This window comes from Gnatocerus cornutus, chromosome 9 (assembly GCF_029298725.1).
Source record: "Gnatocerus cornutus isolate USDA-ARS CGAHR chromosome 9, icGnaCorn1.1, whole genome shotgun sequence".
Lineage (NCBI taxonomy): Eukaryota > Metazoa > Arthropoda > Insecta > Coleoptera > Tenebrionidae > Gnatocerus > Gnatocerus cornutus.
Genome location: NC_142241.1, coordinates 7,900,198 through 7,909,471, shown reverse-complemented (window position 1 = coordinate 7,909,471; position 9,274 = coordinate 7,900,198).

The following is a 9,274-nucleotide window of genomic DNA, read 5'->3' as shown; positions in this document are numbered from 1 at the left end:
GGTAAATTGCCTCGGAGATAACGAGACCGTTTCACACCACACAATTACGCGGACACTGCCAGTCGGGGCTGGATTGCCCCCGGATTCATCACCGGAGCGCTCCGGGCTTCAGGGAACCGGTCATTCTTCCACCCCCACGTTTTTTCCACTTGCAATCCTCATGTGATCCGGAAAAAGACGCCCGGAAGGTGGATGTTTTTCGGTTGGTGTGAAACTGACTCCGTTTCGCAGAGAACAGAGATAGCCACGAAAATGAAGTAATTAAAACTATAAAGGGCAGGTTAATTGTTTTCCCTACCATCACGTAAATTAAAACAAACCAATTATGGTCCTCCTTTGTCGACCTTATCTTCGCTTCTCTCTCACTCGCCCACCACTCGACAATTAATTCCGAATTTCCAGGAGATCAATACTGAATTTTTACACAAAAGTAATGGCTCCGCCAGCGAAATAAATTCATTGGAATTGGGATTTATGACATATCATCTTTGGGCGGAATTAAGTAGCTGAAAACGCAAAATATGCAAATCTGGGAAATCAGAAATATGGAAAAATATTTTATAGGCATATTTATATTATCATATTTTATATCCTACAAACTGAACTTTCAACAAATTTGAGATACAGTAGTCTACGAATTCGAGTTCAAAAATTCGCACTGGAATCTGAACAGTTTCGCCTTAAAGCTAAATTATTGTGTAAACTGGCCCTAATAAGAGTTTAAAAACTTGAGAGGCTGAGAATTTAAAAATCCTCAATCTCAAATACCAGAGCTAAAAGATGTAAAAAGTGTTTCTAGATATACAGGGCGTTCTGATTACAAAACAGTAATCGGTTTTTCAAGATCAGCTCTAGTTTTTGGAAAAATAGCAACTTTGATTACTGTATTTCTAAAGTTTGTTTTAAAAAAGTCCTCACATTCATTCAAAATCGATGTAACTCTACAAACAATGTTATTAAATGTTAGAGCAACATCGCTTAGAAGATTGCAGTGGCAATTGTCGAAAACGCAAAAATTGGTCTCAAGAAACATGTAAAAATTTACTGTGTAATTAATATGCACTATTTGCTTGATAGTTCGGACCTGCAATAATCCGGATGTTCCAGTAATCCAGGCAATTTTTTTTGTAGTCCAGAAATTTCACGATTTGCTAGTCAGGATTCAATAAAACTTTGGAGTAAACTGAACTTTTTTGTACAATAACAGGTCTGTCTAATCCGAATTTGTCGATAATTCTTAGTTTTAATTGGTCCGGATTAACACGACACTACTGCATATATCTACATAAATCCAAGAATTAGAGGGTTTCAAAATTTTCAGAGATTGAAAACCCCAAATTCTGAAATAACCGAAGATTCTAAAAACGCAACGTTTGAAATCTAAGATAAGAACTCAGCAATCGATTTGGCATAAAAGTGTTCGATAAGTAAAAATTTTCGGTGGCATCGGCGCTTAATTGTGTGTCAGCAATGCGATTTAGCAAACGTCAGTTAAGTCATCGTTTGGAAGGGGATCCTTTTTAACGAATTTGTGCCTGAATGAAAAATAATTCTTATCTGTGTGCGCCCGTCGAGGACATAAAGGAGGGATTATGATGCAGCAATTGTTGAGCAACAACAAACAAAATTGATCTAAATGTGCGATCTAAACATGATCTAGTCCCCCAAAAGTGAGGGCTGCAAACGTTCAATTATCGGCCTTATCGCCCCTTTTTGACGCCCGTATCGGCCGGGTCCGCCTTTTCATTTAGCCGGATAAAGCCCTTAATACATGATGTTGGCTTGGCTAACAAGTAACGCACCCTTACGAAATAAATTCATAGAAAAGACACAAATCTCGACGGGGGAGGAAATTCGCGCTCCTAAAAATCTAATAAATATCGCATTCCCAATATCCGAGTGGGCCGAGGGTCCGGGACCGGAAATCTCCGCAGCCTTGGCTCCGGGGAAGTGTTGTGAATGAAAGAGCCGCCAATATGGCACTGTCATGTAATCTCGCCGCGTAGACCAGATAACCACTGCCGTATACCGGCTTGATCCTTATTATCCTCCAATAAAAATCATATTGACTGCTTAGTTGGACCAATAGCGCACTATGCTAGATATAGACGCGGTTTGCTCCGCTCTCCCGGGCCCTTTTATCGATGATGATGGAAATTAAGGTCGAGTGCCGGAGAAATCTGCGCTTTTCACACAACACACACACAAAGGACAAATCGACTACTTACGAAACGCTTACACCACACCACAAACATTTTTTTACACAAAAGAGAAAATCAATCGAGGAATTCTCCACGAAACTATTCCACCAAATTCATTTTGGCTTCTTAGGAATTTACGTATTGTTATCTGTCTTCAAATCAGTCCAATTTTCCCATCTGTCCCAAAATAATCACCTTACACAACCGCATACGTAGCTGGAAGCTTAATGAATATTATTCCGTAACAATTCCTACAGAGCTAATTGGTAGCATTCTACAAAATAACTTTAGTTTATTGTTATTTTGGTCACGTAAACTTTATCTTATGGACAAGAACACAAAAAAAGGAAAACTTTGTTTATCTAATTGCGAAATTGACAAATTGCCAATTGTTTTGCCAACACGTGAAGTTAATAGGGTGTGAAATTAGATTCCTCAATTTTGGTTAAAAATAGTACGACTGGTCGTTAAAAATCAATAAAAGTGGTGATAACATAACACGACACGCGACAAATTAAATAAATAAACAAATTGATGTCAAACATTGTCGTTTGGTCATTTATTGTTTTATTTTTAAGATTATCTGAATTCATAAATAATTCTAAAATATTCAGATAAATTCCCAAAATTTCGGATCTTAGTTCTTTTGATCCAGATTTTTTCAGTCTTGTTTCTTAACATTATCCACTTTCTTTATCCACTTTTTTTGTAACATGTTTGTACCAACTTAGTTTAGAATGGCAAAAAAAAACAAAATAATAATAAAATCAGAAAACATTTCTGATAATATTACTGCTTTCATCAAATATTCGTAAAACCTAAAAAATCGAACGAATCTAAAAAACCTCAAAAACATAAAAAAAAAACGAAAAGGTTCGAAGAATTTGAAAAATTTGAATTAAATTCAAAACTCAGAAGATCTCAGAAATGAGAATAAGAATGAGAATGAGAATTTAAACAATGGGGATCTGAAACATGCCAAACTTGAAAAAATCGAAGAATAATTTAATGTAACTGAAAAAAGAAAAAAGTCTAATACATCTACAGAACGTAAAAAAGATCTCTAGGATAAAAGGAATTATCAGAGTCTCGGGTATTTTACTGTCTAATAATGTTTAAAAAATTTAATTGTTAAAATTTACATTAAAATGTAAATATCTCAAACATTTGAGAAATCTGAAAAAATCGAAAAATGATGAAGATAAACTGATTAAAAAAAATCTAGAAGATCTCAAAAATTTAAAAATGTATAATAAAACGTCAAAAAATTTAAAAGAATCTGCAAAACGGCTAAACATAGAACAAACCAAAATATTTCAAGAAATTCGACCTAATTAAAAACTATAATGAAACTATAAAGAATGGTCTAAAAGGATTTCAAGAATAATAAATTATAAATTTAAACCATTTGTAGAAAACCACAAGCTTAAACAGATGGATTCTCAAAGCCCAAGAGATCTCAGAGATTTGAAGAATTTAATCAATAGGATTCTGAAAACTAAAACTCACAAGAAATCGAAGAATTCCAATAATTCAATGAAACTGAGAAAAGCACAAAAGACTAATAAATCTACAGAACGTAACAAAGATCTCTAGGATAAAAGAAATAATCAGAAACTCAGGCATTTAACCGTGTAATAAGTTTAAAAGATTTTGAAAGAGTCATAAATCTCAGAGAATCTTCAAAATTTAAATATCTCAAAGATTCTAGGAATTTGAAAAATGTGAAAAAATCGAAAAATTATAAAGATGAACTGAACTGAAAAAAAAACAGAAGATCTTAAAAAATATAATTTACCTACCTAATAGGTCGCAGAAAAATTTGAAAGAATCTGAAGAAGGTCAAAATATTTTAAGGAATTCGACCTAATAAAAAAATACTCCTATAAAGAAATTGAATGATCTAAAAGAACTTCAATAATATTAAATAGAAGAGTAATAAATTTAATAAATTTGAAAAAAAACACAAGCTTTAAGTGAAGGATTCTCAAAACCCTGAAAATCTTTAGAATTTAAAGAATTTAACCAGTAGGATTCAGAAAAACGCTAAAACTTATAAAAAAATCGAAGAATTCCAATAATTCTATGAAACTAAAGAAAGAAAAGACGACAAATACCTAATCTACCGAATGTAAAGAAGATCCCTAGGGTAAAAGGAATTATTATCATTATTATTAAAAAGAGTCGTAAGCCTTAAAATTTCAAAGATTTTGAAGAATCTAAAAAATGGGAAAACCAAAAATCTAATAATATCGAAAAATTATAAAGAGGAACTGAACTAAAGAGGAACTAAAGAATGAAAATGATCGAAGAAACTGTAGAGAATATTTTAATATAGTAAATAATCTCAGAAATAATATACAAGGTGATGAAAAAAAAAACACCCAGGTATATCTATCATGTTGCACCAAATTTTTTCCTGAGCCTAAAATTGAAAACCAAAACGAAATTTGTGCTTTTTTAACTAAGATAGAAGTTGTTTAAACAATCACACTCTTATTGGTTTAAAATTTTTATAACCATTTTATTGTTAGAGAATAAAAAAAGTTCTTTAAACCAAGTTTCTTAAACTTTTAAAAGTACCTATCATTTCTTGGCTTTGAAGAAAAATTTTCAAAGTTGCAACATTGTAAAGCTCTTAATATTAGTTGCTTAGTTACGGAGACTGTCGAATGTAAAAAATTGTATTAGAAAGTGTTGAGTGAGCAGCAATGCCAAGTTTTTCGTTTGAAACAAATGCATATTGCAAAAAGAAATAGGTTTGGATTAATTTTGATTAGTTTTCTGAGATGGTTTAACAGAAAAAGACATGGTACTTACGTATTTTTTCATCACCCTGTATAAATAAAGAATATAAATAATCTAAAGTAACTAATTTCTTAAATTTTTATTGTCCTAATGATCGGAGATTCTAAAATTTCAAGACTTGCTGATTTCAAATGGTGTTCTTAAACTGAACTCCGAAACTCAGATTAGATTTTCGAGATTCTGATTGTTTCAATTTCCTAGATGTTTTTAATGCTCTAAATTCGTAAATTCTTTCTATGCTTTACATCTGCATTAGGGTGGTTTGAAATCTTTATTTTTTTTTTATTTATTTATAGAATGAACAAAATTTTCTCGAGATTCAAATTTTAAAAGAAAAAATGTGCAGAATTTGAACCCCGACTAATAAATAGCCGCAAAAAGAATTCAAATAAAAGAAGAATGTCCAAAAATCTTCTATAAAAGCAAAACGGAGATAAAACGAAAAGAGAGCAAGACCAAATAATTAATGACTCATGCTAAGTGGACTTTAATAAAGCGAACTGTTAAAACGAAGTATTCTGAAGAAGCAATGCGTTACAACAATGCACTTGTTGGCTTTGTGCATTTTAGTAATTTCATCGTTTGCTGTTGACAAACACATTGTCGGCTAACTGAATCTGGAGCGGTTTATCGGGCGAGGGTCGCTTTATCCCACTAGGGTTGTAATTGGTATATTAGTTTTGCGGTCGTTATGAACTCAGCAGGGATCAGACTGGATATGGAGGCATGCGCAATATCAGCAGGGTGGCAGGAATGGATTCGTCACTGTTTTGCGAGTTCGAGAAGCGCAATTCTTGAATATTGCAGTTTTCAACAAAATCACATTTCCGAATCGGTAAAAAAACCGCCCAACTCCCAACACGTGTTAACATGACAGGCCTGCCAGTAAAAAAATCACCAAAAATAGCGCCGCCGCCCGACTGAAACTCATCACTGTTCGGAAATTACAACCGCCTAAAACCAAACAACCGACTGGGAGCTTATCTCCGCAACGACAAAAGATACTCCATTTAACAGGCAATCTGAATCACTCAGTATAAATTACAAAATTCACCCCTAGCTTATTTGTGTCGTTTTATCAGTGACGCGATATCGCCGACACGTGCGGATTAGGCTTAACTTACGCACGAGGTTTGTTTAAATATATGATTGATGACGACTTGTCTAATTTCAGTTCGAAAGGTGCCGATTTGATGATGGATCTCTAAGTTAATTTAGACGTTTATAGCGGAGCTAAATTTACTCAAGCTGTAACGACCGTCGTGGGAAAAAAGTAGAAAATCTCTGTATTTTTTCTAAATTCACAGAACCGTATTTGCATGTTTCGTAACATTCCTAGCACGCGTCTTCCCAGTAGTTGATGGAAAATAAATTAAACGATTATTATGTGATATAGGTTCTCGATCCGACTTGAGATTATCATAAAATATGCGGGTGTAGAAAAGTCGTATTCGTTCAGAATTCCTTGGAAACAAATAATTTAAATGAGCCGTCTTAGGAATTTCATCCCGTCTGAATTTATTGCAGTAGGAGAGAAATATTTCGGTAACAAATCAGAAAAATATTTACAAGATGTACCATATCTACGGTTAAATATAAATAAAAATACCTTAATAGATTCATCTCGGATGCATACCGTGAATATCCGAGATTATACTGTGAGAGTCGGACACGTCTGCGGTACGCTTGAACGGACAGCTCAACGAATTCCTCACATTCTAAGCTTGGCACGGAGATCTTTAACTTTGCGTTGTCTTTAATAAATACTCAATGTCATTGACAAATAACCGAACATATTCGAGTGCCTTTGCTACGTCTCATTTACTTTATTATGCCGAGCTTATGATGGCAACAGACGTGAATTTATTAATACATCATCGAGTGTTCAACGGCTTAATTAAGATGCCCTCAGGCACACAAGGAGAAAGGTGAATTCGTTATACACCCACATGGTGATCATACTATACGCCAAGGGCCATCGTTAGCCCATTGTCAATCAATCGGACCACTTTTACGATGGACCAACTCACAATACCATTTACGACGCCAAATGCTGGGAGCAAGAACAAACGCTCGCTAATCAGAAACCAGACCAACGAACGACCGCTACATTCGCATTCAAAGTCAATCAAAAAATTTTATTCTGCAGTCGGTGCCGGGCACAGAGGATTTTAAGTCCGAGCAAAAATCTTTTACGGTGGGAGAGAAACGACTTTCAACTAGAGCATCGGATTGGATGCAGAAAATTAATGTAGATAAAAATATTGTAAATAAAGCAGTTTCTTTATACATACCTATAATCAAAAATTTAATCGCAAAAAATCAGATGCTATCAAATGAGTAATTCTAAATCAAATAGGCACCTTAATTTTTTTTCATCCAATTTCAACGAAACTTTGGTACTTTCAACAATGTAAGTGTTAACATTTTGCAATTTTCGTAAGCACAGACAATAAACAAATAGATTCTAGAAATTTTTACAAGACTGTTTATACAGGATTTTAGGTAACGTTTTAGCCATAGCAAAAGAGGTGATGGAAGCAGCCGTGCAAAATTATTATTCAAATTCTTTTTTGTTTTTTTTTTAACCGTTTAAGAACTAGAAGATTATTTATAACCAATCAGAAAACAATTTGCAAAAAACAAATTTAGTGTTTAACAAACTGTCAGTTGTTATTTTACACCAAGGTTTTACACCGGAGTTTCGTAATTGTAAAAAAATCTTATTCGACGCACAATAAAGCTAGTGTTATTCCGTGTTTGTATTTATTCATTTAGAACATTTATTAAAAATTTGTTTTCTCTTCGTTTTTCAAACAAAATTGCACCAGTGTTTCTTCCGCTTATTGACGCTACTGATTTCGTTTTGGTCGAAAGACTATACTTGGATTTTTACAAAATTCAAAATTAGAATCAAAGAGTCTCATTAGACGATTTTGAAGCCTTGTAACTTATTTAATTAAGTAAACGAAAAAAATATTAAATTATTACGGATTTCAAGATAGTTTTCCCACCTTTATTACTTATTAGACTATAACGTTAATATAACGTTACCTAAAACCCTGTATATATTATATTGGTGGAATATAGAACCAAATTAAACACAATGTTAAGGGAAAAACACTTCATTGACATTAATTGACACTACGTACTTCAAAATGACGACCAAATAATACCAAGTTTTGTAAAAATAACAGTTTCTATTTTTTTTTAATTTAGGGTCAATATAACGCTAAATAGTTTTAGTTTCTTTTTGATAAAAAGAATTGTGGGCAAACGTTTCATCATTTTCGCCTTATTTGGTATATAAACTTGATTTAAAGAATTAATACTGATTTTAAAATTAAAATAACATTTGAATTTTGTAAGCAGACACATTTTACGGTTACTAATTTTGTCCTTTAAAATGTTTTTTTTTTTAATCAGAGCCAAACTTAGATTGTAATAGTTATTTGTGTACCAAGGCCAAAAACAAAACACTGCACAAAATTTAAACAATTATTCTAATAAAGTGAGCTTGTTCTCCAAAATTTTGAATGTATTATTAGATTAAGATGAATAGAATGAATAGAAATATAGTGCAACTTCGATTAACCGTGCCCACTCAATCCAACTTGGACGATGACTACGACGATGAAATTTTGACGCTAGAAAAAAAAATCAGTCATGTCTAGCAATGGAAGCAGTTGCTGTCCTGAACTTCAGAAAAAAAAACTTTTTAGATTTTCATGACATTCTTCAGTTTATGAAAAATTAGAACTGACGTACGAAAAATAGTATCAATATGTAAAATACAAAAACTTCGTACTTTAGCCCTTAAAAACTTACATGACATCTGCATAGCTAGATATACATATGCTTATGTAGTATGTAATTCGCTAAAAAAATTGTTTTGATTGACTGTGCTTTTCACTTATCCGTGCGATCCTTTCCTTCCATTACCCCTGATAATCGAAGTTCCACTGTAGTAAAAAAATTGTACCGACTAAACCAGAAGCTTACCCACAATGTCTTTTCTAGTGGCGAAAGTACACTTATTGGGGTGTAGTTTGACACTAATTTAAAAAAAAGGGTCATACTTTTAAGAAAAATTGAAATTTGTCTTTTGGCCACCAATATAAAATATGTAGTGTCAAGAAATATCAATGGAGTATTTTTTTCTTACAACAATATTTTTTGGAGAATTATGCATGGAAGAGTTGAGTAATTTTAACACTCATATTATTCGAAACTAAAGTATTCTTCTCAAAATTATTTTCAAGAAA